Below are 20,300 nucleotides of genomic sequence, written 5' to 3'. Positions count from 1 at the left end.
GAATTAAGGTCCTTTTCTGCCTGCATTCTCTCAATGTGGGCTCTCAGGAGAGAATGAGAGGCCCTCCAACACATCGTAGTTGCACTGCATCCTGAAGAGGGCATCCCCATGCTAAACCAAATTGGGGAGGGAGTTGGCAGGAGCATCAGAAATATTCCAGGGAGGGGCTACTGGTCAGAAATGATGTCCCACCAGGTCACGTTCGTGGACCTCAGTCTGAGATAAGGTGAGGGAATGGAAACTGGCCCAGCCTGAGGACATAGGGAAAGTAGGCAGGCAGCTGGAAAGAAGGCCAGGGCAGGAGGCAGGCTGGCCCGTCCCTGCCTGAGACCCAAACCCATGATAGGAGACCTCAGGTGCCCAGGAAACTGGGCAGCCAAGAGCCAGAGAGCAGAGAGGCCTGCTCTGGGGGCACATTCAGGACTGGATGCCCTCTAAGAAGAGAGGCACAGAGCATTGAGTCAGCCCTTTCAGCCCAGCGCCCAGGAGTAGCAAGAGCGCTTTTCAGCCACACACTCCCTAGAGAGCAGGCACGAAGTCTTGAGATCCTGCCAGCCTGGGCTCTTCAGCTTGCACCAAACTAGGACGGCACCCCAAGGAGTTGCAAGGGTGCCAGCTCCACCCAGGCACTGGCCTCAGGTGTTCCCAAACTCCTTGGGGTGGCAGGGGTCTCTCTATGCTTCAAGCCCTTAAAGGGAGATTTCTGGTCTCCCTGGAATGATTCCCAGAAGCCAACCAGGATCCTTCATGCTGCAGCTGTTGCTCTGGCCCTACCGTCAGTGGATTTTGCTGTTTACTGCACATTTAGTGAGTGTCTTACTTCTCCGTGCCAGGCCCTGTGCTAAGCTTTTTGCATACATATCACAGATGAAAGAGTTAACACCATGTGCCCCACCAGAAGTCCTGCCCCCCTCTCTGGCATCCCTCTATACCTCTCAGGCAGCAGGAATCATATTCCCTAAGGCAGCACTTGGCAAAAAGGGGCCTGCTCTGCCCAGCTGGCCACATGTCCCTTTACTTTCCCTCCCCTCTCGGTTCCTCAAGCAAGTGTCGGGAAACAGGATCCAAGGAGAAAACAGGCACCTGTTCCTGACAGGACCCCTCTTCCCTGCCCCAGCCTCTGGGCCTCCTGGTGCCCCTAGGGACTGATGGGAAAGAAAGGCCTTAAAGGCACTGGGAACCTCCTCCTAGTTTCTATTTGGTCTGCCGCATTTGGTCAACCCTGTCAAAGAGAGGAGATGCAGTAGAATGTAGCAGTTAATAGCACAGACACCAGGCCAGATGGCCCAGGCTGGGCCACATAATAGATTTGCAAGTCTGTTTATCCCATCTATAAAATGGGCATCATAATTGTATCTACTTCACTGGGTTGTTTTGAGGGTTGAGTTAATATATGTAAAATATTCAGAATAGCATCTGAGGTGTAGTAAATAAACAAATAATTGTTAAATAAATTCAGCCCCTGTCCCCTAGGATCTCCCCAACTCCTACCCTCCGAGTTGCCCCAGTTTTTGCTCTATCTCATTAATCTCCCTGGACAAACATATGAACTCTGCCCTTGCTTCCTACCCTGGCCCCCTCTATCATTGTCCCTTAGTCCTCTGAGGCTAGACCCTAGCCCAGATGCTCAGCTACCCTCTGGAGATGCTGAAAGGCCTGCATGGGAATGGGTCTTCCTCTACCTGCAGCTCAGTGGGGGCCTCCCCTGGGAGGCCTCTTGCCTCTGTCTCCCCAGAGTGGGGCAGCTGCTCTGCCTCTTTAAGGCCCTAACTAGGTCATCGCCCAGCTGAACACCCCCTCACATTCCCCTCACACTAAACAATCTGATCTGATCGCTGGTGATGAGGTCAATTTCACATGGCTTTGTTCCTGCAGTGAGCTTGTCACGACCAATCATTTCCAAGCGAGGAGCCCATAATCCCGTGCTGGCTCTCTCACCCCCAGAGGCCATGGCCCCTTTCTTGCTCACCAATGTGAGGTCCCCAAGGGCCGGCTCAGCACGAGTTTCCTCATGGCCTTTGCATGCCCTCCCGCTCTTCCTGGCTTGAGTGGGAGACAGTCTGGGTTGGGGTCAATGATGGGGTTGCCAAGAGGGGACATAGTGGGTGCCAGGTAATCTGGGGAGAAGCCAGTCTCCAGGGATGGAGGTGGGTGGCTGAGGCAAGGGAACAGTGGTGGCATCCATTCTTGGGCCTTTGATCCACGCAGCTTGGGGAATGAGTCCTTACTCTGGGGTGACCCAGGATGGAACCTCTGTCCTGGGGACAGGGAGAAAGGGTCAGGGGCTTGTAAGAGATTCTGAACATAGACACCCCCCCCCCACCAATCCCCCTTGCATGGCCCTTGCATAGAATAGTGGAAGCCAGTGGGGGGCACATGGTCTCACATGCCAGGTACCTGCGGGCTGCCGTGTGGTCACGACGAGAAGCAAAGGCATACTTCTGGGAATGAAGACGAGGATTTCATTTCTGGTGCCACTGTTAAGTAGCTGTGTCCAAGTCCCTTTTTCCTGAGCCTGAGATTCTCCGGATGCACCGTAAGAGTGCTGCGCCGAGAGCAAGCCATTGCTTCCTTTTGGTTTGAAGTATTCTTGAAGCTTTGTGGCAGGAGAGTTGGAATGTGGAGAGGAAAGGCATGGGATGGACATTTTGCTCCCTCTCTGTTTCCCCAGAGGGGCTTGGGCCCCACAGAGTCAGTGTCAGTTATGTTTGTTTTTGGTGGGGATAAAAAACATCATGCCAGAGGACAGACCTTTTCTTCCTGCTTCTGCATCCTTCTTGCAAGACAGGACTCATCCCATCTGCCTAAGCCCTGAGGAATGGACGGTGAGAACAAGGGAGAGCGTGTGCCTGACTGGGCCCTGCCTAGGGATGCTGGCTTCTGAGTGGGGAACTGGGTGGGGAAGGGAGCACCAAAGCAGTGGGGGCAGCTTGCTGGACATCTGGGCCCCAGGTGAATCCTGCAGCTAAGAGGGAAGAGGGAAGGGAGTGTGCCAGACTCTAGACAGGGAGCTTTTGCTATCTCATCCCATCTCATTTAGCCCTCACATTGCCAGAGTGAGAATGGGCTGTCCCTGCATTTTACAGATGAAGACATGAAGGCTGGTCTCAGGAGTGAGGGAGGAGAATCAGGTGGGCTGAACAGGGCTCCAGGTCAGGTTTAGAACATAGCAGTGGCAAGAAACTTCTCTTCAGAGAGCTGATGTCTGGGAAAGCAGGGCCTCCAGTCACGGTGTCATGGAAAGCATATAAGCTTTGGAATCACACAGACCTGGGTCCTAGTCCTAGTCTGCCACTTTGCTGTGTGACTTTGGGCAAGCCACTTGCCTGTCTGAGCCTAAATTTCCTCCTCAGTTCAGTGGAGGTAAATGAGCTTGACTTCACAGGGCAGTCGGGAGGATTCAGGGAGATGACGGATGCACATATAATAGATGCCAAGTAAGCATTCTTTGTTCTTTGTTTTTTTTTTTTTTTTTTTTTTTTTTTTGAGACAGGGCCTCAGTCTGTCACCCAGACTGGAGTGCAGTGGCGCCATCTTGGCTCACTGTGACCTCTGCTGCTCAGGTGATCCTCCCACCTAAGCCTCCCGAGTAGCTGGGACTACAGGCACACACCACCATGCCCACTAATGTTTGTATTTTTGGTAGAGACAGGATTTCACCATGTTGTCCGGGCTGGTCTGAACTCCTGACCTTAAGTGATCCACCCACTTCAGTCTCCCAAAGTGCTGGGACTACAGGTGTGAGCCACCGTGCCCAGTGTAAGTATTCTTTCTTTACCTCTAAATAAATCACAGACCCAATCTCTTCCCCACACCTCCACTGCAGCCATCCTTGTCCAGGTCACTCTCACCTCTAGCCTGGATCAGCAGCCTTTTCTCAGCTTCCCTGCTTCTAGGCTTGTCCCTTCCCAACTGTTAGTCACGCAAAAGCTGAATGATTTGTGGCAGTCCTAAGTCAGTCATGTTACTCCCCTCCTCACAACCCTCCCAAGGCTTCTGATGTCACTCAGAGGAAAATGTGAAGGCCTTACCTATGGTCTACAAGGCTCTCCACAGTGGTCCCTGCTGACACCGCTGGCCTCATCTGGGATCACTTTCCCCTTACTCACTCTGTTCCAATTACACTCATCTCTTCTGTGCCCTGAACCTACAAGCTGGTTCCTGCCTCAGGGCCTTTGCATTGCTGTTCTCTCTGTCTGGAACATACTTGCTCCACTTCTCATGGCCAGGTCCTTCATGTCATACAGATTTGAGCTCAGATGTCAATTCCTTACAGGATCTTTCCTTTCCAAAAGTTTCTTGGTTCCAAGTCCTCGTCATCTGAGAATTCTTCCTGTTGTCTTACCTGCATCTGTGCTATAGTCATTTAACCTCACTCCCATGACCCCTGTCCTCATAAAATGTCCCTTTAAGAACTCATTACTCGGCCAAGTGTGCTGGCTCATGCCTGTAATTCCTGCACTTTGGGAGGCTGAGGTGGGTGGATCACCTGAGGTCAGGAGTTCGAGACCAGCCTGGCCAATATGGTGAAACCCTGTCTCTACAAAAAATCAGCCAGGTGTGGTGGCAGGTGTCTGTAATCTCAGCTATTCGGGAGGCTGAGGCAGGAGAATTACTTGAACCTGGGAGGCAGAGGTTGCAGTGAGCTGAGATCACGCCACTGCACTCCAGCCTGGGCGACAGAGCAAGACCCTGTCACAAAAAACAAACAACAACAAAAACAGAACTCATTACTCAAATTTTGAGGCCCTCAAAACTTAGGAATCTACTTGGGCTCTACTGGATAAGGCCCCCAGATACACTGTGAGCTCCCTGGGGGGCCTGGTAGGGAAGGGAAATGGTGGTTTATTGGGGTCCCGACTAGTGTTCACATGCTATCATTTACTTCTTGAGACAGCCATGTAAGGTAGGGATTCCTACCCCATCATACAATGAAGAAACTGAGAGTCAGAACAGTTGACTTGACCAAGATCACATAGCTGGTTGCATGGTGGTCTTGTGATCCTAGGGCCGGTTTTCTGTCCACCACATTGAAACAGACCCCTTGCCACTTACACAGCAGAAGTATTTCCAGGGGTCCCACAGTAACCTTCTTTGAGTGCTTACTGAATACCTTTAAAGTCACATCTTAGCTCTAAGAGGCTCCACCCTCCCTCAGCCCCTCACTTTCATTTCTTCCACTGAAAGGAGCCCCCAGCTGTGCTGGCCCGTTTCTGTGTGGCCTTGGGGGAAGAGATTCCACCTGCCTCACTGTCTCCCGTACTGACCACCCTGATGCTACTGCCCAAAATGCCCCAGGGCATCTCCTCTGAGCTAGGTGCTCCAGGCTAGCCATAGAGGACCACAGAGAGCATAGACCCACAGTATACCCTGATACCAGGAGAGGGTGACACACTAAGCCCCTGGGAGTGCAGATCTTGGAGATTGTTGCCTTCACAGAGTAGGTCAGTATTTGGACTGGGACCTGTATGATGAGTGGGGACCTATTACATGGAGATGGAGCAGAGGCTGAGGGACAAGCATAGGCAAAGGCCTGGAGGTGGGAAGAACAGAGTAAGCAACTGAGTGTGGCAGGAGCTCAGGGTGCGTGAAGAGAACAACCAGAGCTGAGGAAGGAGAGGACAATTAGGGTCAGGCCTCCTCTCAGCACCCCAGCCACCTTGGGCTGCTGCCAGCCAGCCATTCTGCCCAGTTCCCCATGGACAAAGTGGGCAGGCAGGCCTACTGGGCCACTGTGTGCCGAGTCATGACAGCTAAACTCATGAGAGCCAGGACCCAGGGGCTGCTGGCTGTAAGGCTTTGGGGGATTTGGACCTGCACATTTTGACAAACAAAAGATCCTGCTGTGGTGGGAAGCGCCAGCACCTGAGGATCAGCTTGAGTCTGGGCACTTGGGCCAGGAAGAAGTGGAGGCACGACCCTTGTTGAAAGTAGACAGCTCTCACCCTTAGCAAGAGACAACTCCCACTGTTCAGGCTCACCGCAGCCTGATAAATGAGAAAGCAGCGTCTGCACTTGGGGAGAAGTGAGTGGCATAGGAGAAAGGTGGGTCCAGGGAGGGTAGGCCAGATGAACTAGGAGCCAGACTCCTTACTAACCGTCCTCTCTGCCCATGGTGGACCAGAGAGAGGAAAGGGACCCTAGGATTCAGAATATCTTGAGAACCTACCATAGGCCAGGCTGGGAGCTTTACATGTACATTCTCACAGAATTCTCATGACAGCACTATGGTCTAGACGTTGTTCTCCCCATTGTACAGAAGGAAAACCAAGGTACAGAATGAGCAAGGGTCCTGCCTGAGGCCACTCAGCAAGTCAGTGTGGCAGTAAGGCTTCAGTTCAGGCTTGGGGCTCCCTGCCTAGTGCTCTTCTTCCCGTAGCCCCTGGCATGGGGAGTCCTCAAATCTCCCAACATCCTTCAAGACGCCAGCTTGTCTAGCCCTGTATTTGTACAGAGAGGGGCAGAAGTTTGGCCAGGAACATACAGCTGGCTGAGAAGAAGAGGCCCCGAGGTTCCCTACCCAGCCTGTGGCAGCTGGAGGGAGACGGTGAGTCGTGGAGCAGGGAGGGAGGGTGGGCTTGCTCACCTGAAACGTTTCAATTACATTCTCATAAAGTATAAATGTATGACTATAAAGAAAGACTTGCTCGCACATGCTTTTGGCAGCCTCCGTGCAAAGAGATAGCAGAGAGCTCAAAAGATCTAATTGCTTATGTAATCTCCGTTGAATTTGGTCTATCGGGAAATATCTCTTGGAAGTGTTTATCGCATCCCATGTTATAAATAGCCAAGCTCGACTCTCCTCCATGCCTTCCTGAGGCTGCCTGGGGGCTGGGCTGGCAGACGTCAGGAGGGAGGAGCCAGATCCTCTGGGGAGGAAGGGGCACCTGCCCTGGCAGGTGGCTCTTGGAGGCAAGCAGGGAGGGTACTGACCTTCAGTGTGCACAGAATCAGAGCCGGCTACTATTTTGCCCAATCCCCGCCTCATCCCAAGGAGGGGGGTCTTGGCATTTCCATGCCCCCCTGGCATCCCTTCATTTAAAAGCAGCAGCCCTCCTCTTGCCTATGAACATCTAGCTTAAAGAAGAAATGCGACAAGGGAAAGCTGGAAAATGAGAAAATAACCTTGGAAATTACACCAATATTATCATCCCCATTTTGCTGATGGGGAGACTGAGGCTCAGGGAGGCAGCAGGCACCAGTATGTGGTGGTGCTAGAACCAGGTCTGTCTGACCACACATCTTGGCTTTTTGCAGCATGACCAAGGGCCACCCTGCTGGCGATGCAGGGTTTTGCTAACTTTCCCCTGGGAGGAACGTAAAGTGGCAACTTGGCAGGATGTGGCCTTTTCACATGCACACCACCACCCTTCACTTCTGCAGTCTCAGTGATCTCTGGCCACACCAGGCCTGATCTGCTCAGTTGTCACAACCCAGGGAGCCCTGTCTCTTCCCTCTGCCAAGCCTCCTCCTCTACCACTCTTGAGGTCCCAGCTCCAGGCCTGCCTCTTCCAGGAAGCCTTGCCTGAGATTTATGGCCATCAGTTGCCTGGCCCACCTTGGTTGTGGTCTAGGCCCCTCACCTGCCTGTGGAGCTCCCTCATTACTTATCTCAGTTTCCTGTGGCTTCTGTAACAATGACCACAAACTTAGTGGCTGAAGACGACAAAAATGTATTCTCTCACGGATCTGGAGGCTAAACATCTAAAGCCAGTATCACTGGGCCAAAATCAAGGTGTTGATGGGGCCATGCTCCTTCCAGAGGCTGTAGGGGAGAACCTGGTCCTTGTCTTTTCCAGCTTCTGTGGCTGCCGGCATTCCTTGGCTTGTAGCCACTTCACTCCAATCTCTGCCTTTAGGGTCATGTGGTCTTTTCTTTTTCTGTCTATGTCAAGTCTCCTCTGCCTCCCTCTTATGTGATTGCATTTAGAAACCCTTAACTTGATCACATCTGCCAAGATCATTTTTCCTAATCAGGTAACTTTTACAGGTTCCAGGGATTAGGACCTGATATCTTTGGGGGATATTATTTAGCCTACTACATTGTCTTAAGGGTCTCCCTGGTCTTCCTCTTTGTGAGACTAGAAACTTCCAGAAGGCAGAGGCAGTAGATGATGTCTCTGAATGTTCTTCGCATGATCCCCTATGTCACTTGGAGCCTCCAACAATCTTCAGGAAAGGTTGACTGACTGAGTGATTGGCATCTTGCCCCTTCTCCCATCAGTCAACCATCAACTTCTAGATGTACTTGGTGTTTTCTTCAGGCTCCTGGGGCCACATGGTAGCATAGAAGAGGCTGATTTCTGGCCTCCAGGCATCTGTCAAGGTCTCCGGATGAATTTGCAGACAAGTGCCTCATGGTACATGTGCGGACATGGCTATTCACTGATCAAATTTGGAGCCTGGGTCCAACTGTGGGCAGGAGGAGCACATCTCATTGGCTTTCAGAGTCTGTTTTCAAAAGCATTCCCATTCCTGACAGACTAGAAGGAGGGGCTGAAGCTTGCAAAGGAAATATGACAGGGAGAAATGTTAGGTCTTGCTCTTGAATCCAGTCCTCAAATGTAGGCTGGCAAGGGGGAACCAGGTGAGAGGGCAAGGAGCAGAGCTGAGGAGGTGACTGTCATATGCATGGTCTGACCAAATACATCCATGGAACCTTCAGCTGCATCTGTAGGCAGTATAGAAGTGAAGTTTCAAGAACAAGGAGGTGACAGACTGCCATGGAATATGGTGTCAGCTCTGTGTGCCACGTATTAAGGGTACCAGAGTCACACTGGAGCATGACCAGGGAGGCAAAAGCATGCCGTGGAGAAAGCGGGGGCCCTGGTCTCAGGAGGAACAGTTGAAGGAAGTGGAGTTGTTTTGCTTGGAGAAGACTTGGGGGTTATGGCTATGGTGATGCTTCAGACCTCTAAGAGGCTGCTGGAGGGCAGAGGGAGAAGGCAGAGCTTAGGTGGCCCCTAGAGGCAGCACTGTGACCAATGGATGGAAATCACAAAGAGACAGAGTTCAGCTAAGTTGAATAAAGCAACTTTTGGGCCGGGCACTGTGGCTCATGCCTGTAATCCCAGCACTTTGAGAGGTCGAGGCAGGTGGATCACCTGAGGTCAGGAGTTTGAGACCAGCCTGACCAACATGGTGAAACCCCGTCTGTACTAAAAATACAAAAATTAGCTGGGCGTGGTGGCGGGCATCTGTAGTCCCAGCTACTCAGGAGGCTGAGACAGGAGAATGGCCTGAACCCAGGAGGCAGAGGTTGCAGTGAGCCGAGATTGCGCCATGCACTCCAGCCTGGGCAACAGAGCAAGACTCCATCTCAAAGAGAAAGAAAGACAAAAAAAAAAAAAAAAAAAAAGGAAGCAACTTTCTTAGAGTTAAGTCTGTCCTGAAATGATCTCTGTCCTGAGAGGGAATAAGCTCCCTGCTTCGGGAAGTGGGAAAGGAGAGGTTGGGCAAGCATTTGACTGAAACATGGTAGACAGGAATTGAACATCTGAATGAGGATTTGATCAGAGCAGGCAGCTCTCTGGAAGCTTGGGATGGCCTTCTGTCCATAGAGCCTCTCACTTCTTGAGGCCTCATCTGGGAGGCCTTTCCTTACTCTCCCTGCTGGTCCCCTCACTCCACCCTCCACAGACATAATTTTCCCTCCTCAGAAGACCGAAAGCACTGACCGCATTGTATCCAAGCAAATTCTTTAGGCTTTGTCTCCTGCATGAGACTGAAGTCCTCTAGAACAGAGAGAGGACTTCTTCAGCTGTGGATCCACTCTTCACCTTTCCCCACACATTGCCCGGTGTCTGGGCCACAGGAGCCAGAAGAGAAGAAAGAGAAGAGTGCTAAGGCACAGTGGGCGGGGAGAGGGCTCACTCGCCAGCCAGGAGTCTTTAGAAACTGCACGTTGACACAGATTCAGATACAGTGGAAGTGCGTCCTAGATGAAGGTGGGGTGAGTGAAGGTGACCTCTCAGAGTTCTTTCAGGCCTCAGAACGCTCTCATGAATGCCAACCCAGGTATCCGGCCTTTCCTTTTCTTCTTCGCATCATTCTGAGAGAGTTCCCCTAGCCCAGGCTTCTGTTCCCAAGGGGCTTTTCCTCTCTACTGGCCCCTCTGACTCACTCCAAGCTCCCTCCAGATGGGCTCCATCGTCCTTGAAATCCCCAGCTGGGCCCACCAGCTGGACCTTCTCAGGAGTGAGGCCCGAGGAAGGTGCAGAGCCCACCCAGCAGGCTAGAGGGAGAACAGCTGCCTTTGGGGTAAGAGGGCTCGGGGGTGAGGTTCCCCCATAAGCAATCTGTGTTGGAAACAGAGAAGCTCAGTATAGGAATGGAGGTGGGGGTGGCTTTTTTGGTTACCGAAAAACATGCCAGGCCCAAGGTGGTCATTCTCTTCTGCAGCTCTGTTGATTAGCTCCATGCCCACTTAAACGCTTCATGTATGTCATGGTCCACATGCATGCCCGGAAGCCCGAGGGTCTGTTTTGGGGGTATGACCTTTGGCAGGCCCTGCCCCTCCCTCACCCTGGCCCTCACTCAGGCATCACTTCAAAAATGTTAGCAGTGCCTGTTTATGTAGCGAATGACACTGGACTGGACAGAACCCAGCATCACTATCTGTCCTTATGTGTATTATTGGTTTGTTTACTTGTTCACTGACTGCCCCCTGGACTGGAAGCTTCCTGGAGGCATGGATCTCTGTTTCGCTCATCACTGCACTCTTAGTGCCCAACTCAGTGCCCCACACAGAGTAAGCATTCAATCAATATTTGCTAAATCAGTAGATGAATGGTAAAAGCTACGAATAGCCCCTTCAGAAAATGTCACATCCCCCTACGGTTTTGCCTACAATTCTAGGGGAATCTCAGACCCCAGAAACCTGTCTCTCAGATACCCAACAGATCCATGGTCCCGTTAGGAGACCCAGAAAGACCCAAGAGAGTAGCACATGTTTATCGTCTTATGCACTGTGTGAAAACAGGTTGTTATGGGCCTAGTCAGGAATAGGAATGGGCATAATCATGTAGTCAGAGGTGTGAGGATGTCTCTAGGCTTGGCTGGGACATAGCAGCCCTGAACCACAGAGCTGCCAGAAGCAACAGGCTCTCTCTGCTGAGGCTGTGGGCTTACCTCATGGTAAGAAGCCAGTGAGAATACAGGGGCTTCTTGCTGGCTTGCTGTCCCGCCCCCAGTGCATGAAATGGGTCCTTTGGTTGAGACCTCAGCATCTTGGGCTTTGGGCCAGTGGCATTCAGTGGCCCTGAGTCTGCAACCTTGGAGGATTCCTGAGCACACAGAGATGAAGAATAGCTCCTGGGTCATGGGCCATCCCTTGGTGAATCCAGGCCAGCGTCTTCCTCTACCCTCTGCCTGCCCTCACACCCACCCCAACAGCTCTCAGTCCTCACCAGCTTCAACAGGGATCCAGGTCCTTGCCCTGCCTGTTTACCAGGCCTGTGGTGGGCAGGCAAGCGCTTTGGATATGTTAAAGAGCTGTGCCCAGAGAGTGATTTTTGCTATCACTTCAGGTGCTGCGTTGCAGTCCTCTCTCTGTGGGGGGACAGACATCTTCTGGGGTATGCCATGCCACAGGGAGGCTCTTTGCAAGAATGGAAAAAAATAGGAGTTCGGAGTCAGCCTGGTCTGAGTTCAAACCCTGTCTCTGCCACTTTCAAGCTGTGTAACTTTGGGAAAGTCACTTGATTTATCTGAGCCTCTGTTTTCTCATCTGTAAAATAGGGATGAAAATACATACTCTTCAGGGCTGATGCAAGGATTCAAGGAGATAATGTATATGGAGCACTTCCACAGGGTCTGTCACTTACTGGGTTTTCAATAGACAGTAGTTCTCTTTGGTAGTTAATATTGGCAAGGGCTACTATAGAAAGTGTGGTCCCTGGACCAGCAGTGTCAGCACTACCTGGGAGCTTGTTAGAAGTGCAGGGTCTCTAGCCCCACCCTAGATCTGCTGAATCAGAAACTGCATTTTAATGAGATCCCCAGGTGAGTCCTAGGCACGAGAAAATTGGAGAAGAGGAGGCTAGTTCACAGCCTTTAGGCTGGCAATCATATATGAGGAATATCCACTTCTGGAAGCCTATCCAGGAAATAGCTTCATACATCCTTAAGTTAAAATGGTAGTAGTAGTGAGTGCAGTAGTAGGATTGGGAGCAGCAGTAATAGTGGTAATAAATACTGAACATTTACTATGTACCAGACACTATTTGGGGTGCATCACAGCAACCCCATGAATCAGTACCGTAATTGCTGTTATTTTACCAGTAGGAAAGCAAGGCACAGCACAGAAAGGTTAAGCTACTGTCAAAGTTGGGGTTAGTGACAGAACCACAGCACAAATCCAGGGCGCCTTCCTCCAGAGCTCACTCACTGAGGGCAGGCACAGAAGAAACTACATTTCAGGCACTGGGTGCAGTGGCTCATGCCTGTAATCCCAGCACTTTGGGAGGCTGAGGCAGGTAGATCACTTGAGGCCAGGAGTTCAAGACCAGCCTGGGCAACATGGTAAAACCCCATCTACTAAAAATACAAAAAGTTACCTGGCTGTGTTGGTGTGTGCCTGTTGTCCCAATAATTGGGAGGCTGAGGTGGGAGGATCACTTGAACTCGGGAGGTCAAGGATGCAGTGAGCCAAGATAGCACCATTACACTCCACTCTGGGTAATAGAGAAAGACCCTGTCTCAAAAAAGGAAGGAAGGAAGGAAGGAAGGAAGGAAGGAAGGAAGGAAGGAAGGAAGGAAGGAAGGAAGGAAGGAAAAGAAACTGTGTTTCAGGAGCAACATGGTCAATTCCATGCCACAGGCACCCACTGAATTGCTTCCTCATGTCTGCCTGGCCCAGGCCTGGGAGATAGGGAGATGGAGGAGACACAGGCTCTGCTCAGTGCCAGAGACAAGCATGTGAGTAAATGATGAAAGGGGGCAACCTGCACCACTGCTGTGCCTACATGGGGAAACAAAATACTGTGGGGGTGCGGAGGAGTGAAGCCACGTGTCTTGCTTGTGGGTACCTGGTAGAAGCAGCTTCCCCGCAGGCCGGATTGTTCCCAGTTACAGCTTCCTTTATAAATCTCCAGGCTCTTAGGCATGATTAAAGTGCCTTCCGGATCAGACAGTGAGTCTAGGATTCTAGGGAGAAAAATTTTGACAAGGTGTGGGGAGGTGGGGGTGGTTAGGAGATGAGAATTTGAGCCCAGTTTTCGGTTTTAATTCTTTGTGTGGCCTTGGATGATCAGGCCCCACATTTCTCCTAGTCTGTAGGGAAGAGAAGTAGAAGCTGTGGCTGGGATTGTAAGGCCAAAGTAAGGAACCAAGGGTTTGTTGCAATTTTTAGCAGTTGCACCATGTCCACTTTGCTCACTGCTGTACCCTAGGCACCTAACTCATTGCCTGGTCCAGAGCTGCTGCTCCATAGTGACTTGTTGAATGCATGTTGAGGGAGCGGTCACAGGAAAAGGGGCCCAGGGTGAGCAGATCCCAGCCTCTTTATGCCCTTATGCCTGAATCAGCCCTCCATTTTGAACACAGTCCAGTTGGCCTCCTCTCTGCCTCCAGGTCTGCTCTTGACCTCGAGCTGTAGTTTATTCTGCTTCTCTCCATTAGGGCAATGAGTCTCTGCTGCCTGGTGAGAAACCCAAGGCTGACAAGACCCTTGGAGATTGGTCCATTGCACAGATAGGGAAAGAGGCCAGAAAAGAGAAGGGACTGACCCAATGGCATGCAGGGAATCTGTGGTAGAGTCAGGACTGGGAGCCACATGTTCTTGTGTCCCCACCCCATCACTCTCCCTTCCTGGCCTAGGGCTCCCAGGAGTCAGGGAAAGACAGAGATAATGAGTGAATGAAGGACGAGGCTCTGTCATGAAGAAAGATTGGCCTTCAAGGCCTCTGGAAACAAATTGGAGGTGTGGGGAGAGCCAGAGGTGGCAGCACCAAGGACAAGGCTGCTCACGGGCAGGGGCTGGTGGGGAAGTGAGGGAGAGGCGCAGGGGAGTGGGCAGGCAGGAAGTTGTAGTTGGAATGCTGAGGACACGTGTTTCTTTTTAGGCACTCCTCTTCCACTGCTCACGGTCTCCTCTCAGGAGTAAAGGGAGAAAAAAGAGGATGTGATGCCTAGGTGAGCCCCATTATGTGGGACGTGTTGGTAGGGACTCCCCAGACAGCCCCTTCTGCAGTTGGCAGCACCAGGCCCAAGGCCTTCCTCCAGGCCAGAGCCCAGCCTGCTCGCCCAGCTACTCTGTCTCCTTGAGGCTGGGTCGGAACCCTCAAGGTCTCACAAGATGCCCTCAACCCACTGGCTTTAAGTTAAACACACCTAGGTTTGAATCTCTCCTCCAACACTTTCTAGGCTATGTGAACTTGACCTTACTTCTCCAAACCTAGGTTCATGCAACTGTAAATTGAAGAAAATGGTCCCTGCCCTGCCTCCCTCTCCAAGCGGAGTGCTCTGCACTCCTTCCTGTGCAAGCACTGTGGCAGGGGTCTTGAGTTCCTCGCCTCTTTCTTTCCCTCAATACATCCTGGTCCAGCCTGGTGGGGAGGGTACTGAAGACCTTTCTGTGGCAGCTCACATTCCAGGCCCTCTCAGCAATGGAAGTGCCTCTGGTCCCTCAAAACTGTCCCTCACTCCAATCATCCCCAAAGCAATCTCGGCAGTCATTTCATAGCACAACACACAATCAAACGTGTGCTGTGTTTCCCCCACACACATGCACGAACTATACCTGCTGCTCGCCAAATGCACAGGCCAAGGGCGGAGAAGGCACCTGGGGTGCCCTTGAGCAGACCCTCCAGACCAGGGCCTCCACTAAGTGCTTGCTGTGGATCATCTTGCTAACTCTTTGCTACATATGTAGGAGGGCTTGCCACTATCTGTTTCACAGATACAAAGACAGAAGGGAACATCCTGTTCAGAGAAGAGGACTCCACATCCCTGATCTCAGTGGTGGCCGGGCCCACATCAGAGCTCATAGCTGCTCATGCTGTGTTACAAAGCCCTGAGGAGGAGACAGACAGGAAAACATCACTAACATGGAAGGTACCAGGAAAGAGTCATATAATGGAATACCATACAGCAGTGAAAAAGAACATGGCCACATGTAACGTGTAACAACATGGGTGACTCTCCCAGATGTGATGTTGAGTGAGGGAAATACAGCACAAAGAAAGAACATACTATGGCATGCTATATTTATACTCCATGAATATGAACTTCAAAAACATGTGGAACCAACCTACAGGGAGAGAAGTCAAAATAGTAGTTTCCCTTGGGGCAGGGATTACTGATTGGGAAGAGGCACACAAGAGCCTTCTGGAGTGCTGAAAATGGTCTATATCTCGACCTAGGTGGTGGTTACAGAGGCTGATACATATGTAAGGATTCATGGAGCTGTATGCTTAAGATTAGTGCACTTTAATGTATGGAAATTATGCCTCAATAGAAAAAGTATTTTTAAAAACCAAAAGTGCCAAGAGCTTTCCCCAGATCTTTGCATAACTGGCTTCTTGTCATTCAGGCCATCCCCTAAATATCACCTCTTCAAAGAGGCCTTCCCTGGTCCCCCCTGCACCTAATCGAATTGAGCAACACTCCCCACCTCTGTGCCTCAGTTGCTCTCTATTCTATTAACTGGTTTTCTTTTCCTTTTAGTATGTACTAGTGTGCTAGAGCTGGCTTTCACTGGCTCTTCCCAACTCAGTATTCAATGACTTCACACTGCCAGCTTGAGATCAGCCGTGATGGGAATGTCGGCACCACAGAAGTCAGCAGGTGCTGCAGATGCCCTCCTCCAAGCAGATCACTCAGCATTTTCCAGTACACCCTGTACACAACACTATTTGAAATCATCTTATGTATTTGTCAGCATACTGATCTGCTGTATGTCTCCTCCACATGAAGTTTCATGAGGGCAGGGTCTATGGCTTGTCATTTTTGCCACTGTATCCCTGGTTCCTAGAACAATGCTTGTTGTATAGTAGGTATTCAATACATGCTGCTTGAATGAATAAAAGTCTGACAGAAACACTGGAAGCACAAGAGAGGAAACTGTTACCTTTGTACAAGAATAGGGAATATTTGAGCTGAGGCTTCAACCATAAAAAAGAGTTTGCTAAGGAGCCAAGGGAGAAAGGACTTCCCAGGCAGAAGGAATAAAATGGAGGCGTGAAAGAGCATGGGAGGTCTGGGGGAAAGCCAGCCACCAGAGTGGCTGTATTGTAGGGTTTGTGGGGTAGGAAAGGCCTTGAGAGTGGTGCAGAAAGGTAGGCTGGGGCCACATTGTGAAGGGCCTTAGCTCCTTGAATGGAAGGCTGGATTTTCCCCTGTAGGCGATAGGGAACCATTGAAATGTTTTAATTAAAGAAATAATCCGATCAAGTCTTTGCTGGCAAGGTACCTCTGATGGCAGCCTGGAGGGTGGATTGAAGGGGGATGACTAGAGGTCCAGTCACCTCTCCACAGTATGCCTAGGATAGAAGGCTTGCCTTTTGAAACCAGCAGTTCTTCTCACTGTTTTTCCTGCCTGTTTCTATTCCCTCAGTCCTCAGTGAAGATAGAAAACAGCTGGCTCTTCCCTCAAAGCCCAGTGGCCCTCTAGGTCCTAGGCCTTAGTTTCCATTGGCCAGATTTCTCCATCTGGCCTAGCTCTGTGGGGGCAGCCCACGTGGCCCTGCCAAGATGCCCAAAGGGTGAGTCTCCAGTGTGGGCACAGGAACTGTCTGTACCTTCCTAGTGTTTTGACTTAGCCAGCCCATTCCCCATTCTGTGCCTCATCCTGCTGAGTCCCAGGCAGCAGCAGCCACTACTACAGTCACCGCTAGAAGAGGAGGGTTAAGGGGCCTTTGTTGTCTGTGGTGTTGCTATGCAGGGACAGCCACAGACAGCTCTGAGGTTGGGTTGTGGTCGAGAGTGGGGTTCATGCTTGGCAGCTGAGGCATGCCACTCCAGTCCAGGCTCCCGCTCCGGGCAGGGAGTGGTAAATTAGAACCTCCAGCCTTCTAATTTAAAGGACCAAAATAAGCCCAGGAACATTCCTGCTGGGGCCCCAGGAGCCCAGCCTTCAGGCAGCAGCTAGGCTCTGTCCTCAAGCCCTGAGTTGCAGAGGTTGGGGAGCTGGGCAGCCAAGGATGGCTAAAGCCTGGGTGACAGGACATACAGGAGGTATGGGAGGGAATGGGTGGAGGCATTTGTCTGTGGTTCTATAATCAGTCCACTTTAGTTCAGCCTGAGTCCCCATCAAACGTTTAACATCAGGCACTGGACTAGCTTAGCCCTGGGATGACAGTGGCGAGTAATACTAGGATTTACCCATCTGGGAGAAACCTTAAAGACCATTTGGGTCAAAATTCTCATGTTATAGATGAAAAAGTGAGGCCCAGAAAGGAAAAGACACTGACCCCAAGTCACACAGAAAGTCAGGGGCAGAGCCAGGACTAGAATTGAGGGCTGTAGTGCAGAACTAACTCCACCCCAAGCAGACCTGGGGGAGCATTGGATGGAGCTTCAGATGACCTGTTGGGTGTGTCCTACAAGAACCTGGAAGTCGGTCAACATGCAGGAGCTGCGGGAGGCATCCCAAAGGTGAGGCCTTGGAACTGGGCCTGGGGACAGGGCAACTTAGGCATAGAGAACAGGCCACATGAAGTCACAGAGGTGGGGAATCTCACAAGCCAGAACCAGGAACCTGATGTGGTCTAAGAGTTGCATGGGTGCATGGGTGTCTCTCCCTAGCTCATGTTCCAGTGAACACGTTCCCCAAGAGTACCTGCTGCCTCTCTTTCTCAAGAGGAAAGGAAGCTGAAATGTTGACGAGCTTCCTTATCATCACAGCTAACATTTTTTGAGGGCTTACTATGTGTCAGGCTCTGTGCAAAGTGTTATCTCATTTGATCCTCATAACAACCTTATGAGGCGGGGCTATTATTAATCACCTTTTAAAGATGAGAAAACTGAAGCACATAGAGGTCAAGTAGTTGGTTGAGGTGGCACAGGGGATTTGTACAGAGGAAGTCTGATTCTAAGTGCACTTAACCATCACACTATAATAGTGTTAATGATAACTGTAATAATAAGCTAGTGTCTGTTGAATATTTACTATGGGCCAACCACTGTTCAAAAGATTTCATAGGGAGTAGCTTGTTTGATCTTCCCAATGACTTTATGGGGTAGGTATTACCACTATTATTGTAATCTCTAATTTACAGATGAGAAAACCAAGGCAGAGAGAAGTAAAGAGCTAGTATTGCTTCTGCAAGACCTTGCCAAGTAGACAAGGGAGAAAGGATTTCCAAGGCAGAGGGAACAAAATGGAAGCATGAAAACAGCATGGCAGTGTCTGGGAGAGCCCAGCAGTCAGACTGTACTGTAGGGTGGGTAGGATGGCAAGAGACATTGGGTGGTCCTGGAGATTGCCCCCCTGCCCACTGAAGGAGCGCTCTGCAATGGCCCTGATGAGAGGGAATGAGGGGGTTCTCCCGGTTGCTCAGGATTTGAGAGCTGGGTTGGGAAGCCTGAAACATCCTAAGAACCCTCCCTGCCTCAATGGACCAGGTGAGGCCAGGGTAGGCATGAGTCGAGGGAGCAAAAAGTACAGGACTCAAGCCACATCCCCCAAGGAAAGCAGGGACAGAAGGTGTCTCTGTGGGGTCTCTTTCCTCATCACCAGGAGCTTGGCACCCCTGGGAATTGGATAATTCTCAGAGACCCTGGGAATGTCAGGGTCTTGAGTGTGACAATCCAGTCCTACCCTCTTATAGCAGCAATGTAAAAGCCGAGGTTGGGAATGGTGAAGGGACTCATGCAATGTCACGTTGATAGGAAGTGGTGGAGCTGTGGCTCAACTCCCAGTCCTCCAGAGTTCTTTCTGCTACCCTGCCTGGCCTCCTTTGGAGCAGACCCTTGGAGTCAGAAGAGACCTGAGTATGAATGATGGTGGATTTCTTGCCTGAAACCATGGAGACCAGAGGAAGTGCCACAGTATTTTTTGAATTCCAGAAGAAAAGAACTGTCAACCCAGAGAGTTCAATATCCAGTGAAAATATCATTCAGGAAGGAAGCAGAAGTAAAGACATTCTCAGATGAAGAAAAACTAAGAGAATGTGTTTCCAGCAGATCTGCTCTAAAAGAAAAGCTAAAGAAAGTTCTTCAGTCAAGAGGGCAATGAGGGAAACTTGGGACAGGGGTAGACTTGCTTTTTTCTGTCATACCGGTCCTCAGTGCCCTCCCCCATCTTAAAGCCTCTTCTATTACAGTCCCTTCCAGCCCAGGTGCCCTATCCCCTTCGCCCTCTGGCTGGGGCAGAGATCCAGGAGCCCAAGGCCTGGGTTTGTAAGCCAGGTGAAAGCTAAGGGGAATATGCATGGGACGTGGATTCCTGGATTGCAAATTGTGCTTAATACCACCACCAACTGGCTGTGCAACCTCAGGCAGGTTTCTTATCTTCTCTGAGCCTCCATCTGGCTGCTGGGGATAATTACCAAGCGTTTTGTGTGGCTAGGACAAGGGAAGGGGAGGGAAGCCTATTAGTGGTGTGTGAAAGGGCCGTCCAGATGGGAGGGATGGTTATCATCATTCCTCTGCTAGTCCCCTCCTCTCCAGTCAGCCAGGCATCCCCAGGGGCGTGGAGGCTGGGGGCAGGCCACTTAGCAACTCAGCTTCCTTTTACTTCCTCCCTGGGGCCTTTGCAGTTCTGGATTCCAGGGCTTTGATGGAAGGGTAGGAGCTGCCTCTTTGCATTAGCAGCCTGGGCTGCCTGGCCTGGACCTACCTATTTTCTTGGAATCTTTTTGGCACCAACAGCTTCTTCTTCACACATACTACTAAAAGAGAAGGAAGTAGGCCAGAAGTGGGGTGGCTCTTCCACCAGGGGTAGCTGTGGGGGTACCAGCTGATCCATGGGTGCTCAGGTGGAGGGCGGGGACTTCTCCAGCAGTAGGTTCGGCCCGGAATGCACAGCTCGAGGACAGGGTGAAAAGAGGACAGGTAGGAATAGCTGCTGCAGCTAGGTTGTAAGATAAGGACAGGAATGTAGCCGGGCCTGTACACAGAACCATGGCTGCCAGAGGAGCCCAGGGATCTGGCTTCTAGACCCATCAACTCGCTTGCCGATCTTTGGCATTCTCCTTTCCCAAGCCTGAATTTTCCAGCTGTACTTTGTGTACTTGTGTGTGTGTGCATATGTGTGTGTGAGGGGAGGGCTAGGCTACTGACCTCTGAGGTCTCTTCAAGCTTCAACACTGTGGTTCTAATGAAGTAGTTAAGGCCTGAGGCAGGAGGCTGGCTGGGGA

The 20,300-nt window shown here is 51.1% G+C and overlaps 1 protein-coding gene across 6 annotated transcripts in view; it reads left to right on the top strand.

Moving 5' to 3' along the window:
- PJA1 (praja ring finger ubiquitin ligase 1) overlaps positions 1-20,300 on the top strand; it is a 1,335,831-nt gene that overhangs the window by 1,040,396 nt on the left and 275,135 nt on the right. The window lies entirely within an intron of this gene.

Source organism: Macaca thibetana, chromosome X (genome assembly GCF_024542745.1).
Source record: "Macaca thibetana thibetana isolate TM-01 chromosome X, ASM2454274v1, whole genome shotgun sequence".
Taxonomy (NCBI): domain Eukaryota; kingdom Metazoa; phylum Chordata; class Mammalia; order Primates; family Cercopithecidae; genus Macaca; species Macaca thibetana.
Note: the sequence above shows the minus strand (reverse complement) of the source record. Positions and strands in the feature narration are given on the sequence as shown.